The sequence below is a fragment of the Pezoporus occidentalis genome, unplaced genomic scaffold (assembly GCF_034315485.1).
Source record: "Pezoporus occidentalis ecotype Australia unplaced genomic scaffold, CSIRO_AGI_Poc_V1 ctg5, whole genome shotgun sequence".
In the NCBI taxonomy this organism is placed as follows: Eukaryota; Metazoa; Chordata; class Aves; order Psittaciformes; family Psittacidae; genus Pezoporus; species Pezoporus occidentalis.
The window spans coordinates 2,491,772-2,511,706 of NW_026915835.1; the positions used below are offsets into that span (position 1 = coordinate 2,491,772).

The window sequence follows — 19,935 nt, forward strand, 5'->3', positions numbered from 1 at the left end:
CTTCTCCAAACTATAGAGACCCAGCTCCCTCAGTCTTTCCTCATAAGGGAGATACTCCACTCCCTTAATCATATTGGTTGCCCTGCGCTGGACTCTCTCCAGCAGCTCCCTGTCCTTCTTGAACTGAGGGGCCCAGAACTGGACACAATATTCCAGATGGGGTCTCACCAGGGCAGAGTAGAGGGGAAGGAGGACCTCTCTCGACCTACTAACCACTGCCCTTCTAATACACCCCAGGATGCCATTGGCCTTCTTAGCCACAAGGGCACAGTGTTGGCTCATGGTCATCCTGTCGTCCACTAGGACCCCCAGGTCCCTCTCCCCTACACTGCTCTCTAACAGGTCGTTCCCCAACCTATACTGGAACCTGGGGTTGTTCCTGCCCAGATGCAGGACTCTACACTTCCCCTTGTTATATTTCATCCAGTTATTCCCTGCCCAACTCTCCAGCCTGTCCAGGTCTCGCTGGATGGCAGCGCAGCCTTCTGGCGTGTCAGCCACTCCTCCCAGCTTAGTGTCATCAGCAAACTTGCTGATAGTACACTCAATTCCCTCGTCAAAATCATTGATGAATATATTAAATAATACCGGTCCCAGTACTGACCCTTGAGGCACTCCACTAGTTACAGGCCTCCAACTAGACTCCGCCCCATAGACTACAACTCTCTGGCTTCTCTCCTTCAGCCAGTTTGCAGTCCACCTCACTACCTGATCATCCAGTCCACACTTCCTCAATTTAGTTGTGAGGATGCTGTGGGAGACTGTGTCAAATGCTTTGCTGAAGTCAAGGTAGACCACATCCACCGCTCTGCCATCATCCATCCACCGTGTTATTTCCTCATAAAAGGCTAAGAGATTGGTCAAACATGATTTCCCCCTGGTGAAGCCATGTTCACTGCCCCTCATAACCCTCTTATCCTTGATATGCCTTAAGATGGCACCAAGGACAAGGTGTTCCATCACTTTCCCAGGGATGGAGGTGAGGCTGACCGGTCTATAGTTACCCGGGTCCTCCTTCTTACCCTTTTGGAAGGCTGGAGTGACATTTGCCTTCCTCCAGTCCTCAGGCACCTCTCCCGTTTCCCAAGACTTGGTAAAGATGATGGCGAGTGGTCTAGCAATGACTTCCGCCAGTTCCCTCAGCACCCGCGGGTGCATCCCATCTGGACCCATGGATTTATGGATGTCCAGATTGCTCAACTGATCTCTAACCCATTCCTCATCGACTAAGGCAAACCGTTCCGTCGACCTGACTTCATCTAAGGTCTCCGGGGTACAGGGCTCTTCAGGACTGCCTCTGGCAGAGTAGACAGAGACAAAGAAGGCATTCAGTAACTCTGCCATCTCTGCATCTTCTGTCACCAGGGCACCCATCCCGTTCATCAGTGGGCCTACATTGCCTCTGGTGTTAGTTTTGTCTGCCATGTACTTGAAAAAGCTCTTTTTGCTGTCCTTGACCCTTCTTGCCAGGTTTAATTCTAAGGATGCCTTAGTCCTCCTAGCTGCCTTCCTACATCCCCTAGCAGCAGCCTTATATTCCTCCCAAGTGGCCAGCCCCTCCTTCCATGACCTGTAAACTCTCCTCTTCCACTTGAGCATACCCAGCAATTCCCTATTTAGCCACGCAGGTCTCTTGGCCCTCTTCCTTGACTTCCTACGTGTCGGGATGCTCCGATCTTGAGCACGGAAAAAGCAGTCCTTGAATATCAACCAACTATCTTGGGCCCCTTTTCCTTCAAGCAGCCTTGCCCATGGGATTTCCCCTAGCAATTGCTTGAAAAGGCCAAAGTTTGCCCTGCTAAAGTCCAGGGTTGCAATTCTACTTGCTATTCTACTAGTCCTACCACACAAGATCCTGAACTTCACCATCTCGTGGTCGCTGCAACCAAGGCAGCCCTCAACCCTTACTGCTTCAACCAGATCCTCCTTGTTAGTGAGGATGAGATCCAGCAGTGCTCCTCTCCCGCTCTCAGCTGCCTGTAGAAGGCCTCGTCAACTTCCTCACCCTGATCCGGTGGTCTGTAACAGACACCTACAACAGTATCGCCCCTGCCAGCCTGCCCCTTAATTCTCACCCACAGACTCTCAACTCACTCGTCATCTGTCCCTGGACAGAACTTGGTGCATTGTAGTTCCTCCCGCACATAAAGAGCAACCCCACCACCCCTCCTGGCTGGCCTGTCTTTCCTGAAAAGGACATAGCCCTCCATGACTATATTCCAGTCATGTGAGCTGTCCCACCACGTCTCTGTAATTGCCACCAGATCATAGTCTCCTGACTTAACACAGGTTTCCAACTCCTCCTGTTTATTTCCCATGCTGCGCGCATTGGTGTACAGACATTTCAGGGAGCGAGCTGAGCACACCAATTTCACCCTAGGATTATAGGAGGCCTCCCAGTCTTCATTAATTCTGGAGCGCTGCTCCACTGGGGCAAGCCCAGCAACAACCCCATCCCCCTTCTAATCTAGTTTAAAGCTCTCCAAATGAGCCCTGCTAATTCGTGCCCCAGCATCCTTTTGCCTCTGTGAGACAAACCTTTCTCACTTGACATTGTCCAGACTATTTTCTCTGAAAATCTGCACGTTTAAAAAATCCTTGCTGCAATGTCAAAACTGACAGTGTGCTTCTGAATAAACTAGCTGTCTAAGCATGAAATAAATATGCTTGGAAGCCCTATATTTTCTTATTTGTCACTGATCTTTCAAATTCAGAAAATCATGATCTGGCATGGTATCTTTGATGTCAACACATCCTACCGCAGCAGGGAAACAGGAACTAACTTCTACAAAGAAAAGGCTCAGGTTTTCTCTTTACTCTTTCTTGTTATTTTTTTCCTGAGTTTCAGATGTTGGTTTTGTTTTGTTTTGTGTGGTTTTGTTTTCCTCTAAGTAGGTTCTTTGTTGTCTGTCATATGCTTTCCTGGGTTAGACCTTCCATACTATCGGTGCATCATGATGAACAACTAGTGGATGAGAATCAGTTTTCATAAAAAGGGAAAATAAGACAAGCCCTCCAGCTTGAACAAGAGAAAGCGATGAAGAAGCAGTATGTAGGGAAGTGCCTTCTATGGAGCTTCAGTAGCATCCAGTTGACATTGAAAACCGCCAGTAAAACACCTGTCACTTGGCTCTGCAAGTTTTTCATTCACTAAGTACACAGGTAAACCTGGTTGCAATTTTATGGTATAGGTGGTATTTTTCAGTCAGCAATGTATCAAATACCAAGCTGAAAACCAATTTGTTTAATTCTGCTTAAATTATCAACTTTTTAATTTATTTCTATTCTCCTGTATAAGGAATTGCTTCGTTTTCTTAAAAGCGCATATTCTGGCTTGGTTTGATGACTCTGCTACAGATGAGCAAGAAGCCCTAGGTGACCCATTTACCCTTCCCCAGCAGGGTACCAGCTGCCAATTGCCCCCACTCTGTGATGGCTTGTCCTTCTTCTCACCTTGTCATCAAGCCAAGACTGAACACTGTAGGAGCACAGGTAAGCATCTGCCTCTCTAAATGCTGCCAACAGCTCTCCATTATCAGCTGCCAGGGGTGCATTGAAGAACCGTGCACAACTTCCTCCAGATGCGTATACTGAGTGTTTTTTTTGTCTGCGAAACAAATTCTGTCTTTGCAACACAGGGAAATTTCAAATGTCAAATCTGTTTCCAAAGTTGCATTTCATCTCACCATGAAACATAACATGTTAGTGCACTTTTGTTTCCACCTTAACTGGAAGGCATTCCCAGCTTGACTAAATACATAAACTTCATCTAAATAATATAAATATATTTTCTGATGAGATGATCTTCTGCCACACAAAATTAAAGAGATAATGTTGTTATCCATTGGTCATCTTTAAGAAGTTATCAGTTTTGACTTTGATAAATGGAGAAGGCTATTTCATTGTCTGCAATACCCCCACATGGACACCCTACAACTTATTTAAATTAAAAAAAAAAACCCACCATATTTATCCAAACAGTTTCATTACTCTGTGAGCATGTAAAAATAGTGCCTGTTCTTTCAGACAGTATTACTGACTTCATGCAATTGTAAGGGGTAGTGCCTAGGGACTACTGTGGAAAATAGAGGCTTTTGGTGTATGGAAAAATCTTAAAATTAATTTCAACCAGTTGCTACTTTTAAAAAATAAAACCCAACACCCCCCAAACCAAACAAAAAGCCCTCAACAAAATCCTCAGGTTCCTCAAACTCAATACCCTGAAAACCCAAGTGAAACACTTGATGAAGCCTGTACCTTTCTTCCTGGTATTTTTCTTTGCCACATTTTTCACGCTGGCGGCTGTGAATGCCCATCTATCTATTTGAAGTACAGAGTCTCCTAGTAATGAACTTATAACGAATTTCATTCTCAAAGATTTTCATTACTATCAAATTAAGAATTACAGAACATAAAGTCTTTCATTGATAGGTTACATATTCAGCTTTGTGGGGTGATGTCAGTGGTGAATAGGCAATAATTTTTACAGTGTGCCAGCCTATACTGCAATGTAATATGCACAAGTTCCTTGTAATTTGGAGGAGAAAAGGCACTCCTTGTGAAGACTGGAAGTGCTGGAAATACGCCTTATGGACTAGATAGGATGGTTAAAATTGCTTTATGTTTTCTTGCTTTGTGCAATTTGCAAGGACAAAAGGGCAAATAAGTTTTCCAAATTTAATCTTGTTTATACAAAACACTTGCTTATAACTGTGAATATACATTTATATTTGTAGCACATTTAGAATAGTCCTGCTTTAGTCCTGACTTTTTTTTTTTGTTATACTCTTTTCTTATTTCTTGATTGGTTAGAAAACTAATTCCTTTTATTGTGTAAACAGGCAACCCTCCCTAAACTCTTACAGATGCTGAATAAAAGCTGCCTTGTTTGATGCTCTCAAGGCTCTTATCTCTAACTTGAGTTTGCTTCCTGTATGAATACATTGATATGGATAGGTAAGCAGGTGTAATGTCTCTGTTAGAGATATTGATAGATGATATATAGTTCTTAGCTTTCAGCTTTCTAATGGGAGGCAAGTGGAGCTTGAGAACAGCTCTTTTACTGATACTTTATTCCCTAGAACAATAGATGTTTTTCTCTTACCTCTGTATTTCTGAGTGGAAAGGTTAAATTGCCACAGTATCTGTCTTCTTCATAACTTTTAATGTTCTGTCAATCCTTTTACTTAAAACCAGCCAATAAGTAGGAAATTGGTATCACTGCTTTGTTTTTTTTCACTCTGCTCTAGAAACAGAGGTAAAGAGCTGCCAGCCCAAAAGAGTTTTCTTTGCTTACCAGACATGAGGGCAAAGACCATTAACGTGAACTACAGTAACTCAGTAAAAAAACCCATAAAATTATGATGACATAGTCCGCTATTCATTTATCTTTAATTTGTGCAGGATCAGTAGTTCACAGGAATGTATATATGAGACATAATACTTCCACTGATGGACATAGTGGTTTTCATTGATGTTATTTGACTTGTAAGAATTATCCCAAGGGCCAATATTTTTTTTTGTTTGTTTATAAGTCTCAGAAAATGAAAAGAAAATATGTCTAGATCTTTTATACAGTTTGGACCTTCTTTTCTTGAATTCATTATTTTTGTGATGTGATAGTGAAATGAACCTAAAAGCAGCAACTAGAATCATGTAAGAGCGTATTCTGATTTTTATTAGTCATACTGTGTTGCTGGCAAGCTGCTTCAAAAGGGACAAGGGAACAATACATGAGGGAGTATAGACAAGTAACATTGCATCATATTGGCAAAGGTGGAGAGTTCGGTCAGTGGCACTTGGCAAGATGGAGACTAGTGACTGTGGATGAAATATAATCTGTGTCGAAAGAGTGGAAAGGCAGAAGGGCAGTGTTCCGACAAAGCCTGGAGAAAGAAGATATCCCAGTGGGTAGACAATGAATTACTTGAGCAAGGCTGAGGCCAATGCAGATTTTTTTGGCTTACATACACATTTCAGGATCCATGTACCTTAACAAAGCTGTTTAAAAAATGTAATTCAAAAGAGTAAAGCATGCAGAAATTTAAAACCAAAGGTAGTAACTCTCTGATGTCAAGAGATAGATGGAATATTTTTCTTTTCCAGTATCTCCTCTTGACTTAGTTTTGGTAACAAAATACTCAGGGTGGGATTAATTTGTTTGTTTCCTTGCCAGGCCCTCTTATTTGTTTCAATGCTTTTTCCATTGATTATTTATGTGACTTTATACCCAAAGGTTCCTATATAGCTGAAGGGGATGAAGACTGAGAGCAGGAACTTTGTTAGGTGGTGTAGGTGAGTTTGCTCCTGCACATATAGAGCCAGGCAAAACTATGAGGAATGATTATGTGACACATTTTAGCTCTTCAAACAAGACATTGCTTCTGGCTTTGTAACCCCTCTGCCAGTTCTCTAATATTCATGTACTTGAAATTATGCATTTTCTTTTTTTCTTGGAAAATAGCTCACCGTTTCTCAAGCATGAATTATCAGTGGCCCTGCTGTTTTCATGCATTCATCTAGAGATATCTTAATGAGACCTCCTACATAGTATCTTTTCTTATGCTGTACTCTGATTCTACTCAGATTTTTCTTCTGTGGATGTGGTTATTAAAGTATTTATGCACTGTCAATTTAAATTTTGAAGAAGACGATAAATGCTTGTTATCACTTTTTAAAGCAATAACTATGTCATTACACAGATCATCAAAATAAGAATCACCCTCTCAGAAAAACATTTACTTTCTCAAAAGCAACTGTAATTGCTGTTGTTTACCTTTTTCCTAGCTTTATTAATATTTTTAATTCATATTTCCAAATAATAATATGAAATAAAACAAAAGTACTAATAATATCAGGTTAGAGCTGGAGGTCTTTTACTTACTGTTTACAAAATAAAGTGAACAAAAGTGTAGATATATTTTGAGTGTGCCCTTAGCAAAACTCTACAAAGGGAGTGTATGTGACCTCTACAAAATATGGAAATGTATCTCATAGAAGAGCATTAGATGTCACCTGTTTCAAGGGAATGTCAGAGGTAAATCATGATCAGCCATAGCTGTGTGGCTACCTACGTAAGCTGGGTTACTGTTTTTTTTTATTTCATAAATTATTTTCTAGCTCATATTGTATCCTGTCACTCAATTGCTTCTTTGGTCTGCACTCTAATGCAATAAGACCCAACTAAAACACTATGCCTTTTGTCCAGGGAACCACAATTCATCTAAATAACAACATTCACAACACTGGGGCAATACCTGAACTTTTGATCCTTTTAACTTTTTTTTTTTTTCAAACAGTGGCTAAAACAATTAATATTCCAGCACTTTGTTCACAGATTTGAGTCAAATAATATCAATAATATTAAGCACACAAATAATAATGGCAGCAATAGCAACAACAACAACAAAAAATCTGCTGTTTTTATCTATTGATAAAAACAATAATATTAACAATAACAGAAATAATAATAACTGAACATTTATCAAAATTGAGAGGTTTGCAACAGGCATCATGAAATTAGCACCGAGTTCCTTCACCATTCAGCAAACAACAGAGTAACTTTCACTTAAACAAAATTAGGTTATCTAATTTGTATATATTCTTTTTTTGTTCTGTGACAGCACTGAAAATTGGCAGTGCTATACCATGTCCCTAATGAGCATGACGCTGAATATACAGAAGTGGAAAAAGACGGTCCCTATCCATAAGATCTAAAGTTTAAGAAGGGATATAAGCAAAACAAACAACAACAAAAACCCCAGCTACGCAGACCCAGACAAAGGAATACAGGATGATGAACAAGTGGTATTGTTCAGTATGATAATTTCTGATTTTGCCTAGTGATTTTTATCAGGCCAATCTTTGTTCTTCCCTTGTTACACCTTTTGAAATTGTGGCTCTTGCATTTGTTGTTGAGGCAGCAAATATCTCATTTAGAGACTTCAGAGACTTTGAAAACACAACCTGAGTTTTCTAGCCTTTCTCTTTTTCATTAAAATTGTTACTGTCACATTTGTTTCAATAATAGTTTATTCTAAATTGCTACTCTGAACATCTCCAATTCTATCTTCTGGCAATTTGGTCAAAATCAGAATCAAGTTTGCAGCAGGTCACCTTGAGGTATTAGTCTTTTCAGCTTCTGAAACAAGAAGAAATTTTCTGTATTCTTAAGGCTTTTTAAATCTTTGCTCATCGTGAATCACAAAAAGAAACTTGAAGGAAAAGGTGTATTGAATGTGAGTGTAAAGCACAGTCCAATTATTTCTGAAATTGCATGTCATTTGGACATTGTGTCAATGAATGACCGAAAGAATGATGACACAACGGATTGGTAATGACATCTAAAATCTTCTCAGGTTAACAGTTCGAGGCCATTAAAGTTTAGCAGTGGCAAAAGTTGTTAAATTCTACAGCTGCTTTCATTTCCAGGAAGCAGTTCTCTGAATCTGCCCTTGAAGATACAATAATTCCCACCTTTAAAAGCAGTGTTCGTAGAGGGCATGGGATAGACAGATGTCCACAGTGTGGGACTCAGAGCTATCTCAGCTCCCAGTTTCAGCTGCCTGACTGAAGATCCTAGGGGCGGCTTGGGACCACACAGTCTCCTGGGCTTTGTTTTCTGCTGTGAAGGGTGGGCAGAGGACAGCAATTTTCGTATATGCTCCTCTCTGTTTCCTTCTCCAGGTTACTGAGGAAGCATGAAGCAGCAGACTTCTCATGCACAGATGTAGAGAAGTCTGACTTTTACACACTCAAAGGCAAACTGTGGGAGTGAGGCTTATCTTCATATTACCTTGGGAAGTAAGCTTACCTTGCCAGGATGTTCAACAACTTTGCTGGCAACATGGACAGGATTGAGTGAGTGCTCAGCAAGTCTGCTGAGCTATGTGATTCAGTTGTGCGGGAGGGAAGGAATGTTATCCAGAGGGACCTTGACATGTTTGTGAGGTAGGCAGATGCCAAACTTATGAATTTTAACCATGCTAAGTGCAAGGTCCTACTCCTGGGTAGGAGCAATCCCAGGCACAGTTACAGGTTGGGCAGAGAAGAGATTCAGAGCAGCCCTGCGGAGAAGGACTTGGGGGTGTAGGTTGATGAGAATCATAACATGAGTCGGGTGCAGTGTGCACTCAAAGCCCAGAAAACCAAGCGTATCCTGGGCTGCATCAAAAGGAGCAGGACCAGCAGGTGATCCTGCCCTTCTACTCTGCTCTCGGGAGACCTCACTTGGAGTATTATGTGCAGTTCTGGTATCCTCAACATAAAAAGGAGATGGAACTGTTAGCACAAGTCCAGAGGAGCACCATGAGGGTGATCACGGGACTGGAGCACCTCCCATATGAAGATAGGCTGAGAAAGTTGGGGCTGTTCAGCCTGGAGAAGAGAAGGCTGCGTGGAGGCCTCATAGCAGCCTTCCAGTATCTGAAGGCTGGGGAGAGTCTCTTCATTAGGGATTGTAGTGATAGGACAAGAGGTAATGGGTTCAAACTTTAACTTAACCAGGGGAAGTTCAGGTTAGATATAAGGAAGAAGTTCTTTACTGTCAGGGTGGTGAGGCACTGGAACAGGATGCCCAAAGAAGTGGTAAACGCTACATCCTTGACAGTGTTTAAGGCCAGGTTGGACAGATGCTTGGGTGACATGGTTTAGTGTGAGGTGTCTCTGCCCATGGCAGGGGGAGTGGAACTAGATGGTCTTAAGGTCCTTTCCAACCCTAATTATTGTATGATTCTATGATGGTGGCATGCTGAAGGTTCATACAGGTGTATCCATCTCTGGATAGACTTGAAATGTCAGAAAAATAAAAAAACCCAAACTAACCCAGTCTTTGGTTTAGACTGCATAGTGCCTTACTTCCTTCTTGTGCTATTCCTGCATTTCGGGAAGAGCTGTATCCACACCCCACAGGACAGCATATTTGCCCTTCTGTACTACAAGGGTTTTATAAGCAGAATTGATCACTATTTGTGTTCTTTTATTTAAAATATTTTTTTTTTCTTTAAAATGGCCTTCATCTTCAGGGTCAATCTTTCTATGAGAAAGGTTTTTAAGATTTGTTTGTATATGTATGTGTGTTTTTCCAGCCTTTTGCTGAAAAAAGTAAAATAGTGAAGAGTGCTTTTCAGCAAGTGCTTTCCTCGAAGGAAGCCAGCATTAGGTAGGCTAAACAAGGGAAAAAATGGAAGAGATGGAATACGTTAACTTTGAATGTCTACATTTTTTTCCACAGATTATTAGTTGAGGTTTTAAAATAATATAGTAGAACAGACATAACAATATGACACTTCAAGACTTTTTGTTTTTTTTAAAAAAACCTACTATTTCCACTATATATTTGGAGCAGCTGTGTTTTTACATATTAAAATGCTGAAAGAAATTTGTCTATGTACTTTCTTGAGAATATAGAGATATATATAGGAAGGCTATATAATAATTTTAGTATGAAATTATAACCAGTAACAATTGTCTTATTCTCAAGTTCACAATCCTTCCAAAGCTTCAGTTTGAAACTGAGGCCCTGAAGAAGTCCATGGGAGCTTTGCTCTTGACTTCAGCAAAGCCAAGATTTTTATCTTCAATATCCTGGACAGAACAGTTGTTTTCAAATGTTCAATGGTATTTTCATCAGTTGGTGGTACTACATCATCATTGTCCAGACACCCATTCAGATTTTGGGAATGTTTTTATGAGACATTTAAATTTCAAATTGGGTATTTTATTTTCAAAATGGATATTTCAAAGTGTATACTATTTTAGTTATTTGAATTTCAAATTGGATATTTATTGTAATTTCAACTAGTGAAGTTTAATTAGGTGTGCCTCCACCTTCGTCTCTAGACTTTGTAGAATTATTTTTTTTCCCTTTTTTCGGTAGAGAAAATATTCTCAGTAATGTGACTTCCTCAGATGTGTTTAAAAACTCCCTGTTTTCTTTTTTTCTCTTTTTCTTCCCATTACCTTAACAATGGGGATGCTCCTACTGCCTTCCGAAAAGACATGGGATTTTGCTGCAATTTCAGTTACCGGTTTTGTGGTTGATGGGTTTTTTTTTCTGCTCTGGCAGGACAGAAATATCCAAAGATCAAAGACCACCTGAGCAGGTCCAGACGGTAGGTAAAACCTTTTGTTCATTAGGGATCCCATGGGAATGATTACCAGAACATTGTTCCTATTTTATTTCATTTTAGTAAACAACTTCAGGAAGTACTGATTTGAAAGAGATGGCACATCATTAACCCTGCCTGACAGGAAGGTCTATATGATGACAAAAAACAGTGTACTTCAGTCTTCTAGTCTTTGCTATCACTATTTTCACATAGATTGTTACGTTGAAGTTGAGATACTGACAGGAGCTATATTCAATTTTGTTATGGTAAAGCCAGTAACTATGTAGTTTTGTCTGTAGTTTGGTTATAGCAAGGCTGAGGATCTGATGCTTTGTTTTTAATTTTGTATGTTCTGTACATAAGAAGCTGAAATATTATAGAGGATGGGTGTATGTTATTTCAGCACAGATTTCACAGCTGAGCTAAAGAAATTCATGCTTCTGAGTTGAAAGAATATGATACACACATCAAAATAGAAATGAGAGATAAATAGGCAGGGATAGATCCTTGAAGAATAAGGATTTAGAAAGTGATTGTGGAAGGAAGTCAGAAAACACTGTGGGACTCAGGTAATAGAGTGACATCCTGGGGACAGGACGTGAAGAAACAGCTTCAAGCTATAAAGTGTTACGACTTGAGGGAGAGAAAGATGTGAGGGATAGAAATAAGAAGTCTGCAGCGGGAAAATTGACTCAGATATTGACCAAAGATTAACAATAGGGGACGTGAGATAAAGATAGTCTTTGATTGCAATTGTGAAAAAGAATTGACAATACTCCTTTTTCCTTTGATTGTTCTGCCTCCTACACTGTCTTCTCACTCAAGCAGAGTTTTGCCTTGAAAGGATGTAAAGATTTAATGTGGCCTGTGAGCTTCCATTACTGATATTATTTGGAAAACACTCAAACATTAAAATGAGGATCTTCAGTGAAAGAAGGTATACTAAATATCAGCATTGTCTCAACAAAACAATGAAATCAAAAATCAGCCTGAAATAGCGAGTTTGAAAGGGGAGTGCTTCCATAAACTAGAATACTCTAGCAGATTTCATAACTCTCAGACTTAAAGAGCACTATAAGGCCCCCTGATTTAAAGCCTCCTGGGTATCTCCTTACTTAAGCAGGGGAAAAACAGGGAGTCCAGCTTTATGAGCTTTATGTGTTGGTTTTCTTTCGAGTAATTTCATTTGCGTAGATATGCGCACACCCATCTGCAAAGGCAGTGGCCTCGTGCTTGTCAGGCTCATTTAATTGCTGGAGTGTCAAGCTTTCAGCCAGAGACTCCTATACAACTGCACACACTATTTCATATCTCTGTCAAGAGCATGGATTGAAATCTACCAGTTTCCATTAATCATGCTGTAATTCACAAACTGTTCACCACAGTCATCAGTCAGATCTATATGCGCAGTGCAATTTGCAAAGGTTTAATTCATTTGTTATTTGATTAGTCATGCTAAGTGCGATAATATCAGATCTCTATTATTCCTCTTTGCAGACACTTATTGTCAGTGCAAATGTGTCCATGGGAAAACTGTGGTCAACAGAGTTTTAGAGAAAAGTGCATATTGCTTTTTCTGCTGGAAAAAGTGATTATATAGAAGCCCATTTCTTGATGGGCTGTTTACTCTTCATATTCTAATGTGTCTTGTGCTGTGAAATTTCTTTACCTATGTGATCTTTCATTTTTTTCAGGCTATGAAAAAATGCTCAGTTCCAGGAAAACAGCTTTAGTTAAAGGTTCTAAATCTTTTACTTGTTGCTTTTTCTTCCTCAATAGTTTTTGCTGTCATACAAAATAGAGTTCCTCCCATTAAATTCTAATATATAAAGTGGGACAGTAAGCCAGTAGCCAACCAAATAGTTTATGGTGAACAGATCCTTGAAACTGGAGCCCAACGTGTGCAGAGACGTGCACCATACTCTAAACTGTTAATACAAACCTTCAAAGGACTTTTATGAATGAGTGAAATGGTGTGGAGAGGAAAATTTTATTAGGGTTACATTTGTCATAACTATGAATGAAGCTGCTTTAAAAGGCAATATGGAAGGTAATAGTTTATTTCCATAGTCACCAGCATGATGTACATTGGTTGGTAGCAAGTCCTGTCCCAGTGCTTTGAGACAGATTTCTTACCAGATTATTTTTATTTATATTGTTTCTCATCCTGTGGTTTCTTTATTAAAAGAATAATGGTGTTAGTTAATTTTATCTTTAATCTAGCTTTTAAAATTCTAAACCCTGTCAGTGGTTCTGACCTGTTAACCTAGGAAGAAAAGTTCAAACAGAACCACTTTAACGCAGTCTGGGTTTGTGTTTTTTGCATTCACCTACCAGCAATGCATTTGAAAGTCTGGACAAGTGGACTTGTCTTCAGAAAGACAAGCTAGATACAGGTCTTTATTAACCGTCTTGACAGGCAAGACATAAGAGGTGCAGCATATTTAAATTTGTAACAACATTTGTCTGATAGTTCTGAAAAACGAAAACTGGTAACCTCTCTCACCCATCCAATTTACCCCTTCAACAGGTTGGTAGAATTAGGTTCCTAGTCAGCAGTCTTTTAAGTGTGAAATTTCCTGAATCTTCAGAAAAGAGCGTGGAAAGTTATATTGTAAAATATTGAATCAAATTAGATTATACTTAATCACCATAAGTGGCAACCACATCCATACTTCTTAAAAGGAATTTATTTGGAACACATCAAAGTAACAAACCCAAATGAAGATTGATCTGTGTAACTGATCCCTGTACTTTTCTGCTTGCCATGCTTTAATCCTATAAGCTATGAAGATGCAGGAAACAGATCAGCTGCTTGGTTGCATTTTACCTGGTTATACTTACTTATATGATCATCATATTTGCTTGACAGCAGGTGGTCTATAATTTTATGAAGGATGAGAATATGTAACAAGTAAAACCAGGAGATAGGGACTAAGTTCTTAAAAATAGAATGACATCTTTATTTCCAATAAAGCATTTCTCCCTTTCTGTTTAAATAGCTTACTACCCTTCAAGTTCAGAAATTAAGTGGTCGACAGATGAATCATACTGCTTGAAGGTACTAGAAATGCATAGACTTGAGATGTGAGGTTATTAAAATGCCTGCATGCTACTTATTTTTCTGAAAAGAGTGAAAAAAATCTGCTCAAATACATTGGTGGATTTAGGAAAGCCCAGATTAATTAATAAAGATTAATAATTTACTGTATGCTAACTACTGAAACCTATGTTTGAATTTTTGTATATTGCTTTTATTTCCTCAGTAAAACAGGAGTTCCACCAATGTTCACAAGTGGACTGTCTTGGAGGTACCAAAAGGTGATGGATATATACACAAGAGATGTCAGGTTATTAAAACCGTGGCAAAGGTATGAGCCTGAAGCCATGGTCACTGCTATTGCCTGGTGTGGCTTCATGGGCCTTTGGACACTGCTTCTCTCAGTTGTATCTCTGCTATTCCTCCAATTTGTACATCTTTTCAGGCAGTTGCCTTGGAACTTTTCATTTTCTCCTGCTCAACAATCTTTTCCCCCTTGTCTACACTTCTCTGATACTTTCCCCCCCCCCCCGCCCCATCTGCTTTTTAACCTTTCACACACCTTGATGTTGGAAAAAAAACTGCTTAACTGTCATGTGAAAAGTTTCCAGTGATGCCTATGTAGAGCTCACAGATGCGACAAAGATACCAGAACCAGATGCAGCAGACATATGATGCTGTGGCTGAGGCAAGATCTTGGATCAAGTGAAATTGTAATCATATTTTACCTGTATGACTATGATAACATGTTTGAACAGCATGATGTTGTCATATAAGTAGCAGTGGCATAGTTAAGATCTACAGTTGCCTCACCAAAGAACTACTCTCTCATGATGTCTTTTCTCTCCATTTACATAGAGGGAGTTAACTGCTTTTCTAGCTTAGAAACCCCAAGCGAATCCTTATCAATGACAGTCTTACTGCCTTTTAGCTTTTTAAGGAAAGTTTTAATGGAATTGTTCACATGTGTATGTCTCTGTATGCACACATGTAAAGTAATGGAGATTGAAAGTACAGTCTCATACAAAAGAGTATGGGATAATCATCAACAAGAAAATATGAGCAAGGTGAGGGTATTTGCATCTTACATGTTGATGAACCAGCAATCCTTGTAAAGCATCTTTTAACTCTATCTATATGTCCCCTTTTTTGCTCAGCCCAAATTGCCACTTCCCCAGTGCTGGGAGCTTGGTGATATTCAGGGATATCCTACCACTGTGCATGTGCAATATGCTTCCTCTTCATTCCTCCAGAGGCTGTTGCTAATGTGGGTCTGGTGCTAGTTTGAAAAAGGGAGGAAATAAAACTCAGATTTTAGAGAGGGTTATAAATTTCTGAAGGGAATGGATCCTACTTGCCTTTAAGTGGCAGCCCCACGGACCCTTTTATCCTTTTTGTGTAATTACAGTTCATGTAAAGTAAGGGGAAACAGTTTATAGGGCATGAAGCCTGATGTAGACAAATTTAGTCTTTTGCTAGCTACAGTGACAGATAAAATACACTTCCCAGATCTCTATGCATGTCTAGTATAAAGAAAACAAAATACTATTTAGCTGCTTCCCAGGCTGAAGAGCTGTCCAATCTGCTGTTAAAAAGCATAACCACATCTAAAACAATTAATATTTTTGTTTGCAGTGTGAAAAACTATTTGTTCTGGATGTTAAGTGGTTGTCAATAGTAACAAGCATTTTTGCAGTTCAGCCAGAAAACATGCATGTCCTCAAAAGTGATGGCTGAAGCAGCTACAGTACTACAGTCATGATGGTGACTGAAAAAAGGCCTTGTGCTTCTGGAAGGCAGACAAAAGAGTCAGAAAAAATCACAAAAGACCTAAGCTCAGAAGAAAAACACCTGAGTCAGGCAAGTCTATCCTCAGACATTTCTGAACCTAGAATATACTTTTATTGATTCATTGGATCACTTAAGCTTTCAAAACTTCAGTTGTAAATGTATAAAAATAATAGTTTTGAAAATCTCAGGGGCTTCTAGAATTCCTCTCAGTTGAAGCAATAGTTCGCCACCTGACTACACAACAGTAGATATTTTAGTCTCCACAAAGTCCTCTGACCTCAGCTCAGATTTGGTATTGCACAGATTCGTGTTGTTAGGGATATTTGTAGTTTTCCAAGGAGCATCACAACCAAATCAAGGCTTTTCTTCTCCCTCCCTCCCTCCATCTTTACCTCTCTCCCTCCTTTCTTTTTTTTTTTCCTCCGCTTTATTTTACTTTGTTTTACCTTCTTTTTTTTCTCTTATATTTTCTATTTTCTCTTTTTCTTTTATTTTTATATTACTTCTCCTTTCTCTTCTTGTCTTTTCCTTTTTCCTTTTAACTTACTCTTTTTTCTTTCTTTCTCCCTCCTACCAAAACCCCTAGGAAAAAAGAATGCACTCAGGTGACTACAGTGCCGCCTAGGTTCATGTTTATTTTGTCAGCTAAATCAACTCACATCAAACCTCAGAAATACCCTTTAAAGCACTTATATTCACCTCTACAGCAGTGTAAGTACCATGTTTACATGATAACTCTGGAGCTCATATTGTGATCATAGATTATTCTGGTCTACTAATACCTAAAAAGCAGCCTATCTCGGAGCTGTTCAGCTGCCAGGGATCCTTCAACATGCAGCTGCTGTAGTGCAAATCTGAAAAAGCTTCTCTGCTCACTCTGAGTTTACTAGTACCCATATGCTCCTAACTGGGAATATGTATTGTCCAAATTAATATCCCTGAATTCCTAGCAGTGCACCTCTATGCTACACCTAGTAGCACATCTCTAGCTTGCTTTAAATACCTATAATTTCTTTCCCTTACAATTCACATGAAAAAAAATTGTCTTGAAGTCCTCATAGCATTTGCCAACTGTAACTAAAGCAGTTAAATTTGAACAGAGACAAGTCTCGCTGACAAAAATGAACATTTCTCTTTTAATGCAGTTGATCTGTGACTGTTATTAGCTGAAGGCTTAGAGGCTTTTCAGTACATGAAGGAAGGCTTTGTGCCATAACACTCATGAGAGACTGATGACCAATGAGAAATACTTTTGCATTTCTCCCAGCTTACCCTCATGAAACACACACACACATACAATAAATGTGGGCATAAAACATTTTTAATAGCTTATGCTTCACTTGTTTGAGTTTTTTTTCTTTAGTTTTTGTTTTTACTTTTAGTTTTTTGTTTTTAATTTTTTGGTTTGTTATTTTTTTTTCCACATGACATTTTTCATTTGAAAGACATAGTGGATTTTAGTTTTTGAAAACTTATTGAAAATTTAGTGCAATATGGTATTTTGGTACCTCCATTTCCAACAGTTTTCTAATATTCTCAGACAGTCAGCAGGATGTCTGGCTGTCTGCAATATGAATAAGTGAACATTTCTTGTAAAGAATGGAATGCACTACGTTGCTGGAATTGTATTAAAAAAGTCTTTAGTGATATGGAAAAAGGCTCTGGGACCTTGGATGTCAGTTCTAGGAGAGATGAATTTACAGGTAGAGCAATCTCTCTTCTAAAACTGACATCCTAGGTCCCAGAGGCTTTCTCTGTAACACTGAGGATTTCTTTTTTTCATGCATTTCCAACAATATAATGTATGCGTGTGTAGTGTTTTGAAAAATTTTTCACTCAAAGCAATAATTACAAACTTGGGCTTAGAAACAGCCCACCCCCAATATTATTGAATAACAGCTGGGTTTAGCAGCAATTTGCTTAAGAAAGAACAAAGAAACTCTTTGCAATGAAGGGCAATGTAGATCAGAGCTCAAAATCTAATGGTCACATTTGCTTTTTATTAAAATTTTTTCTATGTGTTCAGAACGGGTAAATGAGTCAGTCTTGTAAACTAAGTTACAAAGTCCCCATACTCCTAAATTAGACCCCTTTTTCCCCCATTTCCTCACTATTTTGATGTCTCCTTTCCATTTCACTTATTACCATAGTTCTTATTACCTATGATTCTCAAAGAAATTGCCCATATCTGCACCTTTTTCCATAGAAAATATTGTGACTTCCTGAGTCCTCTTTCTTAAAATAGCACTCAATATGAGTCTACAAGAGTTTGCTATTGATTTGAATGGAGACTTGGCTTGGTATCAGTGATTTGCAATCTCAAATTATGCAATGCTGATTGTTTCACTTACTTAAACAAAGAGGAAAGCCCACACAACAACTTCTTTTTTTTAACTCCGCAGATGCTAATAAACAGAGTCTTATAAAATTCTTATTGCAGAAGTACATCACTTAGGGAAGTTTATTATTAGACAATTAAATTCTGAACACATTTGGAGGTGGAAAGGTAAAAGTTAATTTTATGAGGAAATTCTCAGAATTTGCAAATCAGTCCAGCCAAGGATCTCATTTCTTATAATATCCTCAACTATTAAAAAGCAACAATGTTGTAATGTCCTTCTTCAAGTGCATAATTCTGAAAGGTACATGCTTCAATATTATAGCACAATAACAAAACAGGTGACTCCAGAGGTTATTTAAAGAAGTAACCCTGAGTAAATTCTATATACTCAAGTATTAAACAGTATATTATGCAAAAGCATTTGAGCTCTATTAGTATAACAGAAAAAATAAACAGCAATACATAGGTATTCTGTATTTTTCAGCTTAATTAAAAAAAAAAAAAAGTATTGGCACTGATACTGCCATACATAAACTGGTGCTTTTAAAGGTGGTTTAGTGGTGAAACAAATAACATACAAAACCTTTTCCTCCCATTTGAAGGACATAAGTAGCTAGTAAAAAGCTGAGAACAATGATGTGGTAAGACAAGACCATCTTCCATAGTTTAGTCAGCCCATTTCTTTCTTTTGAGTTTTCCTGCCAAACTGGAATTTGTGTTTATCACATGTAACATATTGTATAGTCACATCAGCCAGTGTTTGCAATGAATACAGACGTTTTAAAACATCATATGTGGATACATAGCAATGTTTTATTAAATATATTAATATATTCTATTCATTATCATAATTCTCTGTGCAAATTTTAACGTAAATTAGTTAGATCTTTTTGAAATGAGTTCAAAGCATAAGTTAAGGCCATCACAAAGCAGTGCTGCAAGTGATATTTTTTTTTAGGGAAGAAACTAAAAGTTTGTTCCAGGTTAGCAGTTAGGTTTCTTATTCTGAAAGCCCTTTGATACTGTTTTTATTGTTATTTTACATTTCATTAACAATGAAAAATTAAATTATCAAAACATCCAGAATTTCTTAACAGGTAAGCTGTTTTTGTTGAAATTGTTCAAAGAATTCTATATGATTTCATAATAATTTGAATTTTACTTTCCCCCCACTCCAATGTGCATTTCTTTTTTTGAAAAAAAAAAAAAAAAAGTATTATGTGAAAAAAAAAATGCCAGTAAAGACGTTCTTTCTAGTAGTTGAAAGCCAATCACATCTGTCCCTAACAGAGTGGGAAGCAGCAGTCAAAACTCCTTTATATACATAATGTTGCTGGAGTATCAGTGTAGTTTAAGTTCAAATGCTAAAGTCATCCTTCACATAATGCTTTTGAAGTCACTTAAACCATAATCAGGTTTTAGCCATGTTGGTTATGGAGACAGTTGTGCTTTGATCTCGCAGCTTTTCATTACTTGGAAGTTCACAGTGTTTAGTGTGCCTGTTATGTGGCACAAGATAGAAAGTACCACTCTCCCACCCATCACACTCAAAAGTTTTGTCTCTTATACTGGAGCAGCACTGTTAACTTCAATGAGACTGGTGTAACTGAGAAAAGAATTCAGACTAGGAAGCACCTCATTACTTATACTATGTA

General features: G+C 38.5%; 1 long non-coding RNA gene across 1 annotated transcript; it reads left to right on the forward strand.

The window, feature by feature from the left end:
• Positions 1-3,324: 3,324 nt before the first annotated feature.
• On the forward strand, positions 3,325-12,690 carry LOC134173103 (uncharacterized). The gene is made up of 3 exons (XR_009968122.1): positions 3,325-3,492; positions 10,997-11,111; positions 12,606-12,690. It is a non-coding gene; the product is annotated as an uncharacterized LOC134173103 (long non-coding RNA).
• Positions 12,691-19,935: the final 7,245 nt, after the last annotated feature.